Source organism: Ammodytes marinus (genome assembly GCF_949987685.1).
Source record: "Ammodytes marinus genome assembly, chromosome: 1".
Lineage (NCBI taxonomy): Eukaryota > Metazoa > Chordata > Actinopteri > Uranoscopiformes > Ammodytidae > Ammodytes > Ammodytes marinus.
Genome location: NC_137230.1, coordinates 2732290 through 2744971, shown reverse-complemented (window position 1 = coordinate 2744971; position 12682 = coordinate 2732290). Strand labels below are relative to the sequence as shown.

The following is a 12682-nucleotide window of genomic DNA, read 5'->3' as shown; positions in this document are numbered from 1 at the left end:
TTGTCAATTTTGACTGTAGGGAACGTTGTCAGGAAATGGAAGGACACAGGCATAGTGGCAGTTAAACCCAGGCATGGCAGACCAAGAAAAAAACAGGAGCGGCATAGGTGGAGGATTGTGAGAATGGTTGCACACAACCCACAGATCACCTCCAAAGACCTGCAAGAACATCTGGCTGCAGATTGTGTATCTGTACATCGTTCAACAATTCAGCGCAATTTGCACCAAAACATCTGTTTTTTATAAAGACCAAATAACTTAATTTTTGTCTCATCAGTCCAAAGCATTTTCTTCCAATATGAAGCTGGCTTGTCTAAATGAGCTTTTGCATACCATGTGCAACCATTCTCACAATCTGCCGCATATGCCGCTCTTGTACTTTTCTTGGTCTGCTAGACCTGGGTTTAACTGCAACTGTGCCTGTGTCCTTCCATTCCCTGACAACGTTCCTTACAGTAGAAATTGACAATTGAAACCTTTGGGAAAGCTTCTTGTAGCCTTCCCCTAAACCATGACAATGAATAATCTTTGTTTTTAAGATCTTTTGGGAGCTGTTTTGATGATCCCATTCTGTCTCACTTCAGCAGAGAGTCAAAGAGAAGTGCAACTTGCATTTAGGCACCTAAAATACATTTTCTCATGATTAAACAGACAATTATATGAGGTTCAAGGCTTAACAACATAATCCAACCAACTTTGTGTTTAAAGTCATCAGTTTTACATGCTGTTACAGGCATTAAAATCAACAAAACCACAAGGGTACCCATATTTTTGCACAGCCAGTTTTTCACATTTTATTTTATTTCATACAACCAAATACTGCTTTTCAAAAAATCTTTGTTTGGAAAACATCCCAGTACTTAGCTGTTCCTGGTAAATTAAAGACATACCACTTTTATCTTTTTTTTGTGAAAGCAGAGTCAATTATAATGCCGGCTGAGAGGGGTTCCCAAACTTTTTCATATGATTGTATGTACATGGACCATCCATACCACTTTTTTTTATCTTGGCTATTTATTGTGAGCTCATGTTTTTTGTGTGGATGGGATATGTATGTTTATATGTGTTGCGTTGTGTATATATGTATGCTGGCTGCTGGAACACCTACATTTCCCTGCTGGGATGAATAAAGTATAACTTATCTTATCTTAGATTTATTCTACCCCCATAGTTAGTATGGAGGAATATATCAGCCATTTTAATAAATAAACAAACAAACCAACAGATAGATAGATAGATAGATAGATAGATAGATAGATAGATAGATAGATAGATAGATAGATAGATAGATAGATAGATGACTAAATTAATGAAACAATACATTTGATGTACAGTAGGCCTATTTATTTTTCAATTTCTGTGAATATTCATCTTAGACTCAAACTGCACATTTATTTGATAATGGAGAATTTGATTTCAACATGTAAATCTTTACTGTTTCATTAATTTATTTATTGAGTCTTTTTATTTATTTTGTTTTATTCATTTATTATAATGGCGGATATAGTCCTCCATACATTAGGAAGTGGGCAAGGCGAATCTACAATCTGCCCCAAGCATGGCCCCAAGCTGCCATAAGTATGTTCTGAACTGTGGCTGTGTTCGGAAAGCCATACTAGCGTCCTACATCCTACATACTCACCATCTATATACTGCATACTGTCTACTCAAAGATCGATTGTGTATGCGAGGTGCGTCGAAACGTTTTCAGTAGAAGTATACTCAAGCAATGAAGAATTTCTTCTTATTATGATAAGATTCAGGCTGTTTAGACGCTGTTTAGCGTATAACCGCCCTCTACACAAGGCCGGATTATCCATATAAAGAATCGGGCGAGTGCCCTGGGGCACCAGCCAAATATAGCCATTAGGGGGGCACCAAATGATCAGGACAATGATTAGACCCTAAACATTTTTTTCTAATTGTATATCGGCCATATACTGGAAGATACACAAACATGTACAAAATGAACCATTGTAAAGATTATTAATGAGAAAAATTATTATTATTTTGACTTGGGTGTAAGCAAAGTGCCCCCCTCCCCCATCATGGACCAGTCCACAATGACACGGCGGCAGCGGCGCCAAACCGCGCCAAATTTATGTAAACAAAAGCCTCGGATCAAAATGTTCCTTCAGTCGGAAGTTTTTTTTTGCCAGCAAGAAATGGAGGAATAAGTTATAAAAGGTAAGGCTTATCGGCCATTATTTCTATCTGCTAATGTGTAGCTGTGGTGAGTTTATAAGCCGATGTGACGCCACAAGGTATGGACAGGTGCAAAGAGAGAGACACTAGCCTCATTAGAGCCCAGTTGCGGCTCGACAGTAGCCGAGTGCAGACAGGGGAGTGAGCAAAAAGCCTGACTGAAACCCGACAGCTCCGAGTTGGCTCGACTTGCATGTGCCGTCGGAAGTAGCGTCTTTATTGCGGATGCAGTTAGTTTTCTAGTATTATTTTGAAGGCCTATTAGAAACATATTCGTAGAAGAGCTACACATAGCCTACTACAATCGATTAGAAGCAGAATATGAAACCAGGAGTAACAATTCAAAAGCGAGGGACATTTTCTAAACAAGAAACGAGATATATCCCCATTCCCCACACATCTTTCTTGTTATTTCACGAGATAAGTCTACTTTTAAGTGATAAAACAATACTTTTCGATCCAAATAAAGGAGGTTTAGTATTTCTCCCTTTGCATAACAAATATGATAGGCCTAAAGAAAGTTAAAGTAGGTTAAATTTCAATACAGAGTAATTTCAGTAATAAGAATGTAACGTTGATGAAGTGTAGGCTATACAAGGCCTAATAAAAGATCCCTTTTTTTAGAGATGAACATGATGAACTTTATTATGCTGATGTCTAACATTTAACATAGCCTACTACAATTCCCAGAGACCATTTAGATCAACGTCAATTAGGCTATGATGGTATGGTATAAAGATATCACTTCACTACAAAGTAATGTGACTCTAGGTTGTCTTCACTTTTAAATAAATCTATGCAGGAGAGTTAAACCTGCATGCTAATTATTTTCTTTGTATGCCCTAAGGTCATTTATTATGGAAATATTTATATTCATCATGACGTGTTGCATGGTGATGGGTGTTGCATTCTGATTTGAGCATCAGTTCAAGGCTAGTATGAGACTCCTGTCAGTGTCAAGATTTTTGGTTGGATCTAAATGTTTCTGTAGTAGTCTATGTGTGGTGAGTCTGTACTTGTCTTTAGCTACACTTTCCTGTAAATCTGTGGCCTTAATGCCATAGTACATTTTAAAATGTTGTGTAAAGTTGAAGGACAGGGGCATTTCATGTGAAGTCACCCTGGGGCACCCAAAGGGGTTAATCCGGGCCTGCCTCTACAGGTTAGATATTGAACTAGATTTTTACAGTTCTATGTTCATCATCTGTGTTTTAGACCTCTTGTTTTATAATTATGTTTTGAGGCGGAGGATCCCTCCGACGCTCTCTGTCCGGCTCATCAGCACTCAGCTGTCTGTGAGTTGAGCTGGACGAGCCGCGGTGTGTGGAACAGCGATCTGTCCTGATCTCTCTCCACTATCAGACTCACATCACTCATTTCACTTAGTAACTCTAATGCTGTTAGGTATTTATCTTCATCTCTTATCTATTGTAAGAGTGCATGAATGACTGCACGTACAGTTGTCAGATCGCGGACCCCAAACAATGTCGTTGCCTAGCAACTTGCTCGAAAATATTTAATTTTCCTGGGCGGGTAGAATTGACCCAGTGCATTGTGGGGCGGTTGAGTAGGAAAAGTATACAATCGACACATACCCAAACTCGCATACCTAACCGTCACATACTCAAATTGAAGTCAAAATGAGTATGAGTACGTTAGTATGGCTTTCCGAACACAGCCTGTCTTCACCAACAGAGGAACCTTATGGGAGGAGGCTGCAGTCCTGACATCACATCCGGACGTGTTCCTGTTCCACTAACATTTCTAACTTACACTACTTACTAAAGTACAGAAGAGTTTAAGTAAGATTTATTTTCATTATGTCGAGAAATGTCAAGAATAAAGATCAATACTCCAAAATGCTATTGGAGTTAGTGTTACAATTGACGTGCATGTATTGGGAGGGGACATCCTAAATCTTTTTCTCACATATTAAATGTATATAGTATGAGGATTGGAACGCAGGGATACTGTGATCTGTCAGTATTTCTTTCCTTAGTCTTTCTGTTAAAATGAAAGTGTGTTTCCTGTGGTTTACTTTCATTCATTTAAGAAAATTAAATCGGCATCCACTGCAGCAACTGCCATTATGAGCTTTAACTTGCGATTTATAAAAGCTTCAAGATTACTTTCATGGGCAGTTCCACACTGCAAATGAAAAACAACAGTATAGCAGCAAACTCAGTTTTGGTTTGTTCATAAAATCTACACCCAATATTTGACTACAGAGTAGGGGTGTACGGTATAAACGGTATAGAAGGTAAACCGGTATGAAGTTGCGCTATGATATGGATTTGGACTCTACCGTGTCACCGGTATAGCAGTTATAAAGCAGTGATGAGCGCTACCACACAATGAATGCAGGCGGCCGCTGCGTCATCGTCAGCCAGCACGTGCCCAATACATCCATGACAATGCTGCTAGATCCCGTGTCATTCACAAAAAGAAATTGTAGTAGAGGAAACTGGTGGATGTAGGCCTACCTTACAGTGCTGATCTGCTAATATTATTTCCTTCTTTAAGATGCAGAGCAGGATACAGATCCCGGGAAAAGAACAATAGCAATACGCTCGTGATGAGACATTAAACAGCTGCTGCGACCGGCAAATGCAACCGTTTAATAACGTGCATAAATTATAGCATAACTTATTACAGCGATCAGGAAACTCCATGTAGGCTACTTACTCAAACAGGTGATGCAAAACAAACTCAGGGAAAGCACGTTTCAACCGTGTAATGATAGTTTACTGCGGCAACATGCACGCTCACACAACTGAGGGAGAAAGAAAAGGAAACTTCACTAAACAGACGCTCCGGCTGACTGACGTCAAGGCCGCTAACTGACAGCTATAATGTCATCTGCACTGAACAATTCACATCTTAAAACACTATAAAAAAATATCAAACACTGTGACCTATAAACTTTGGGGCCTTATCAACAGAAATGCATTGCATTGCCATTCAAAAAAAAGTCTTACATAAAGAGCGATCAGTTTTTCATACTGCGACCGTGAGCGAGTGTTGAACACTTGTTTACGCGCGCCTCAAGATGGTCGGGCTCGTTCTCGTCACTCACAGGCACAGCCCGGCGAGAAATGCTCCTCGCGGTGTACACAGAACAGCATCCGCAAGGGGAAAAGCTTCATCCAGTCATGACATAAAGAGCAATCAGTCTGTCAAACTACAAACGTAAGTAAGCGAGTGTTGAACAACACTTGCGCGCGCCTAGAGAGGGCCAGGCTGCGCTCCTCACTCACAGCCCGGTGAGAAATGCGTCCTCGCGATGAAGCTTGTCCACTCGCAGAAACTGTTCTGTGCACTCGTGGTTTTCATGTCAGTTTTTATAAAAAATAAACACCACACAAGGAGTTTAAACTGAAATGAAAGTTAAGAGATGATAGAACCAGAATAGTAAAAGAAAGATTGTAAAAGAAAAGGCAGCCACCTGAGCATCATCAGCATTCCCTGTGAGTCATAGTCAAAACAAACTTACTATATAGAGTAATTTTCATACACAACAAGTCATCATAAAGGGCTTTATATAAAAACACATATTGACCCCCTCCTATACCCATCCACAGAGCAGAACATTGCAGATTGCACAATGAATGTTGTTTAAATCCCTCTGTAGGGGAGAGTAACACTTTTTGTTTTTTGATTAGTCAAAAACATCTTGAACAATTTGGATAATTAATTCTATGTTGTATTACTGTGCTCTACTTGTTAATATAAATTGTATTTATTTTATAAGCAATAGATGCCCTAATAATACAAGAGTATAGGCCAACAGTAATAGCAAGCATTTTATCCCTTCACAATCATTAATTTAAAGATAAATGAAAATACCGTGATATAATACCGTTACCGTCTATGCTTCAAATTATACCGTGATATACATTTTAGACCATACCGTACAGCCCTACTACAGAGCTGTGACTCTGTCCTGCTGTTATAAGTCATGTGAGCTATCCGTGGCCACTCATCTCTCCTGCTGATGTTTTACCAGCAATAGTCTAGGGTCTAAGGACAATGATCAGCCTTGAAAGGTAAATAAACACAATATATTGAATAAACAACAGTATGAGATCTTTTCTCCACATATGGATATTTATGCAAATGATTACAAATATGAAGAAGACAAGTTATTCAGACCTCCGATATTAACCGTGTCTTTTCCACAAAGTAACATATAAATCCAATGCTCTTTCACGGACATTTACGTTGCATTGCAGTCAGTCCATCTGGCTGTCGTTTGCAAATAATTAACCCCAGTACTGACTTCTGTAGCCTGCAACTAGTAAACTACTAGTTACATTTGAGAATATACGCTTGTTTGTTTGTTCTTTTGTGTTATTCCATGGAGTATTTTGATTATATTTAGCCTTGAACAAAGAAAGAATTAAAGAAGTGATTGGATTCATTTCATTTTCCTCTTCCCACATTCTGTTGAGCTCTTGTTGACTGTGTGTTCAGATCAACACTGACATAGTTTTGATTGGTTTGAGTTACAAAGCTAACCAATCTGATGCAGAAAAAACAAGCTGGAATCGATTCACCTTCAAACTACAGGAATTTAAAGTGAAGAGCTGAAGTTTTTTTTGCTAGAATAAGCTACATCAAACATAGCAGCCTTAATGAGAATCCTATGGTCATCCAATGCTTTGCCATTTAGAACACTTTTTTTCTTTAGATTCCACATAACATAAACAGATTAGTTTAACAAGTTAAAAGTGAAGTAAGCGATTAATTTATGTTCATATAAGTGTTAAATCGCTCTTTATTCATACAGTGATCACTTATATAGTGTGCGCGTTTCATAAAGCCGATCTCTCCGTCACTCGGTCTGCATGTAATCGGCAAATAAACTTTTCGGGGATCTCACTACTGATAATAACCAATCAGAAGAGAGAATGCTATAATCCGGCACGTCTCACTGCCGGTGCACATGCAGAGCGACAGATGGGTGAATGTGTCTAGTCTTCCTGGGATCCAATTCAAATCAGAACATACAAATAATAAATCATCGATCACATGATCTTCAAACATCGTAACACCTTTTCTCCTAAGAATGTAAAAAACTACTTTTTCTGTTATTAGGATTTTTCACTGATGTCCTCATTGGCTAAGATCTTTATTCACTTGCTCCTTATTTTGAGATATCAATATTTTCATAAAAAACATTTTAATATTTACTTGGTGCCTTATTATTTATAATGCTCATTGCATGAATGCATACATACATTCTTAGATAAGGACACTGGTTAAAGAAAAAATATCTGCAACTTGTAAAAGAACCAAAATTATTGCATGAATGCCTTATTCTCAATAGGATAGTATTGTATATTGTCACACAAACCCAAATTAAATTGATTTTACTTATTGTCTGAGATCCTTATCTCCTTTGTTTGTCCTATTGCCTCTAGAAATTGGAACTATCGTGAATAATATGCCAATAATATGTTTTTTGAGGTCAGAGAATATTCAGTACAATTGAATAAGGACAGATAATCACTCACGTGCATGCATGCACCATTGGTGTGTTAGTTCAATATGTATTCCAATGGTTGAGAGAAATAAACATCGTAAAGTGCTTTGAATCTGTGGCTTTGGAAGGAAAGTGTTATATAAATCCATTCATTAACCATTTCTCTGAGAGAGACTGAAGACCAAGGATGAGCGACACACACAGTAACACTGCTCCAATGCAATGGAGATTCACTGAAATAGGGGTGAAGCAAGTTCAGCAAATTTGCAGGCAGAAGCAGTTGTTGATGGCACACAACCTTGGATGAGGTAACACAATACACAGGCAGTGACAAAATACCTGATCTCATCAATCCTAAAAGGTATTGCCGAGAGTTAACAATTAAAACTATCGGGTTAAATGATAAGGCAAACAAAGAGTCAGAAATATTAACACGCAGTCAAGAAGCAAAACATGACATTTTATGATTATCATATGAATCCATGTGTTAATGAAAAATTGGTGATGGAATGCAGTTGACTACATACATATTTATTAGAATAAGAGACCAACTCCATTACTTGAAGCCTGGCCTAAATGTATCAAATAGATCTCTCAGAGGATTTCCATTGACCCTCTGGCTACAGCCTCCATCCCCTTCCAGCATTAAGGCCCCCGCTATAATATGAAGTCATCTTACGCCAGTTTAATACTTCAATTACATTACTCTTTGTAATGAATGGACAATGAATGGTCAAATCTATGACATAATGTGCATTCTTTAATATACTCCTTCATATGGGGCTAACTGAGAAAAAGCAAACACACCAAACTTGTCGTCTCATATTTCTGTTCACAACCATTTATAATAGAAGCACATAGGATTTTGATCCAATCTTGCTTTGGACCAGACCAAATAGAATTTAGATTGTTCTTGTTTGGTGTGGTCAACCTTCACATTGTCCTTTTTGTAAGTGAACCAGCATTACGAAGCAAAACCACACGTGTGCTGAGGTCATTCATTCATTGGACAGACGTTCTGGGGGCGGGAAAAGCAGCAAGCAGCAAATGAAATCTGCAAAATTGTTGACAATCATGGACATATTCCATACTGCGATCGTGTTTATTTTGTGCCATCAGCAAATAAGAACTGTCTGGCTAGACTGCAAGTCATTTATGTCTTTTTGAAAATCAGAAATATATGGACAATGGGTGTGCTGTCGCCAAAAGCTTGATTGCCTAGCCTACTGTAACTTGCTCGCCAGTGGGCGGCATAGTTTTACACCGCCACTGTATTATTCTAGCGGTGTCGCACCGTGGCTCGGTTGTTCTCGCCTGAAGCCCGGTTGCATACGTTAGTTGTTAGCCAGTGAGCGTCTTGGGTTTCCAAAGGTCGCCTTCACTGTGTTATTTTGGTTGTCACACCGTTGTCGTGTCAGCACAGGCTACTGTATTTGCCCGCCAGTGGTCGGCATAGTTTTACTCTGCCACTGTATTATTCTAGCGGTGTCGCACCGTGGCTCGGTTGCTCTTGCCTGAAGCCCGGTTGCAGGCATTATTTACTTGCCAGTAAGCGGCTTATTTGCTCCACGTTACACCGTTGCGCTTGTGTGCGAAGCCTGCTGTAATTATGCTCGCCAGTGGGCAGCATAGTTTTACACCGCCACTGGATTATTCTAGCGGTGCCAGATTTAAGGGCTCTCCCATCACACTAGTGACAGCAGAGCTCTGGCAGCCATGCACAATGCTGATAGTTAGGGCTTGGACTGGTTAGCTCCGATTGAGCCTGCTATAGCATCCCTGGTTGTCTCCCCAGACGAGGCTCTGAGAACCGATGTGCGCTGCCCTCGGCCCCAGTGCCAGATTACATACGACCTCCTTACTAGGACGTCTTGGGAATTTGCTTTCTCACATAGTCCTGGCTTGGTCGCAAACCATACAGGGGTCAGGTGCTGGTCACTCAGCACGGAGCCTCAGTGATGCTTCACTGCAGACTTTGCATTATGACTTAGGGAGCTAGGCAGGTTGATGTCAACTGTGACGCAGCGCGCCGCCAGGGTTGGCTGGCGCGGTCGTCCCAGTCGGAGGTGTGTCGACAGACCCTCCGTTCTCTTCCAGTGATCCCAGGCTGGACGCTTCAGGCCCCGGTGTGAAGTGTTCAGGTTGACCAGGCTAGACAGTAGATGCACGCTGCGACGTGCACCTCTGCCTGATTCCAGGCCGGGAACCTCTGTGGTACCCCGTGCCAATATCTTCAACCACGTCCAGGTGGGCAATCAAGGGGCCAGTGCTTCTCAGCACATTCTGAACAGCGCTGTAACACCGTGCTACGGTCGGCATTTCAGGCGCCAGGAAGTCGGCGTCCAGCCACCGCCCTCCCCTAGAGTCTCTGGGGGTGCTACTCGATGCTCGGTAGGTTCTACTCAGCCTAATTTCAGGTACCAAGGAAGTGGGGCGGGTTCGTCCCATTCTGGACTAAGAGGGCGGAATCGGTGCCTCACGGTTCTTCCTTTCCACATGCTGCATGTTGCAGGTGGCCCCCAGTCTATCGCTCAGGCGGACTGGGTTGTGTCAATAGCCCTGAAGGACGCTACTTTCAGGTCCCTACTGCCCAATGCCACAGGTGGTCCTCCCCTTTGCATTTCTGGGCAAGGTGTACCAGTTCAGGATTCTTCCGTTTGGGCCGTCCCTGGCTCTGCGTATATTAGATAGTGTGTGGCAGCATCCCTGTCGCCATTACAGCTCAGTAGTATGGTGTACTGCCATACCTAGACAACTGGTTGATCATTTCGCCCAACTCAGGAGCAGGCGGTCAGGGACACAGCCACGCTCCTTAGCCAGCCGGGAACAGGCTTGGCCTTACGATCAATCTTACAAAGGGCAACCTTACACCATGTGTTGGGTTGTGAGTTATTTGGGGCTGGTGCTCGACTCGGCGGCCGTACGAGCCTGCCTTTCTCCAGAGTGCGTAGCTACCATTCGGCAGCTACTACAGCACTTCATGCAGGGGAGGCTGCTGGAATACAGCCTCTTCCTTTGACTGATGAGTATGCTGACCTCGGCATCCATGAGGGTCCGACTAGGCCTTCTCAAAGTGAGTTCTCTTCAGATCTGGGCGAATGGTCTCCACTTGGACCCCAAGTGGCAGAGACACAAGATGGTCAGGGTGTCTGGGCAGTGCCTTCGGGCCCTCAGACCCTGGAGAGAGAGGGCATCCATGATTGCAGGGTCGCCCTTAGGGAGGAATCTCCCGGTGTGAGGTTGTAGAGACAGACGCCTCCTTGTCAGACTGGGACGCAGTCTATTAGTGCAGGACTGTCGTAGGCCAGTGGGATGCCCAGCAGAGACTGGAGCATGTTATAGGCTGGAACTCCTTGCAGGGTTCTTAGCACTCAGGCTTCAACCACCAGGTGGGCACCAGATCGAAGCAGGGCCTGCGGGTTACGCAAGGGCTCCTTATGGGGGTGCTCCCCCATTATCTAAGCTGTCCATGTTCCAGGTGTCTGGAACACAGCGATAGACCTTCTCTCTCGCCAAGGGCCACCCCCCGGGGAGTGGAGACTCCATCCGGAGGTGGTAGGCATGATTGGGACAAGTATGGCAGGGCAGTGGCATATCTCTTTGCTTCCGAAGAGAAGACCCACTGTCCCCCTTGGTTCTCCTAGTGGACCAGCCCCCTAAGACAGGAGGCTCTGGCTAATGCTTGGCCAGTCAGCCTGCTTTATGCATTTCCTCTAATTCTCTTTTTACTAGTAACACTGGACGGCATTGCAGTTACAGCCTACGTTTGGTGGCTCCACATGGGCCAGGAAGGCCATGGTTCCCAGCGTTACTAAAACTCCTCAAAGGAGACCCTTGGTGCCTTCCAGAGAGACAGGAACTTCTGTCTCAGGTAGGCGTACACATGTAGGGCACCCGAACTCGGGGCGCCTGCAGCTGGGTGTGTGGCTCCTGATAGCCACAACCCACTGTTGACGTATTGCGACCAGTCAGAGGTCCAGACCTTTTTTAAGTTCAAGGGGCACTCTCCGCTATATGGCTCTATGCAAACAGGTGGAAGTTGTTTGCACAGTAGTGCATGGCACATGGCGAAGTCCAAGGGACTTGCTCATTGAGAGTGATACTACACTTTCTGCAGTCTGTGTGGGCAACAGGAGAGCTGCTTCCACCCTGCGCGTTTATGTGGCTGCGATATCGGCCGCACATGCAAGGGTGGATAACCAGACGGTAGGGTCCCACTACCTAGTCAGGCAGTTACTGAAGGGAGGCCAGAGGCTTCATTCAGCCACCACGACCCCTGAGGGCACCATCATGTAGTCCTGAGGGCCTTAGGTCTACCCCCATTTGAGCCGCTGAGTCAGGCAGACCTGACGCGGCTGTCTATGAAGACGGCATTCCTCCTTGCCATTGCGACTGCAAATGGTCGGTGAACTCCATGCCTTGTCAGTGAGCCAGGCGTGCTTGCGCTGGCATGTAGAAGGGTCAGGAGTGGTGCTCTCGCCAAATCCATCCTTCCTATCCAAACGATTGTCTCCCCACTATGTAAACCAATCGATCGAGTTGGCTGCTTTTAATCTCCTGGGCTCACCAGGGGGTGCAGAAAGACTGTCAGACCCACTGTGCCCGGTGCGGGCGCTTAGGGCATATGTTGTGGCAATAACCAGCTTGCGTAAGACAAATAACCTCTTTGTCTGCTATTGGAGCTGCAGGAAGGGGGCTGCCCTGTCCAAACAGAGACACTCCCACTGGCTTGTGGATGTGGTCTGTGAATGCATATAGAGCAAAGGGGCTCCCCAGGCCTTGGCCGTTGAGTGCCACTCTACCAGGAGTATGGCTACATCTTGGGCTGCCTTGAAGCGGGTTCCACGTCAGGACATTTGCGCCTCGGCTACATGGTCTTCATCATGTAATTTTGCGCGGCTCTACAGAGTAAATGTTTCTGCTCCTCATCCTGTGGGATGGCGGCTGTCTTGTTGACGGCTGTAAGCCCTTAATTGGTGAGGACTCTTCGTG

The 12682-nt window shown here is 43.4% G+C and overlaps 1 protein-coding gene across 1 annotated transcript in view; it reads right to left on the bottom strand.

The window, feature by feature from the left end:
* The window catches only part of adamtsl3 (ADAMTS-like 3), a gene marked incomplete at both ends in the record, with an annotated part of 231862 nt that overhangs the window by 203066 nt on the left and 16114 nt on the right, over positions 1-12682 (bottom strand). The window lies entirely within an intron of this gene.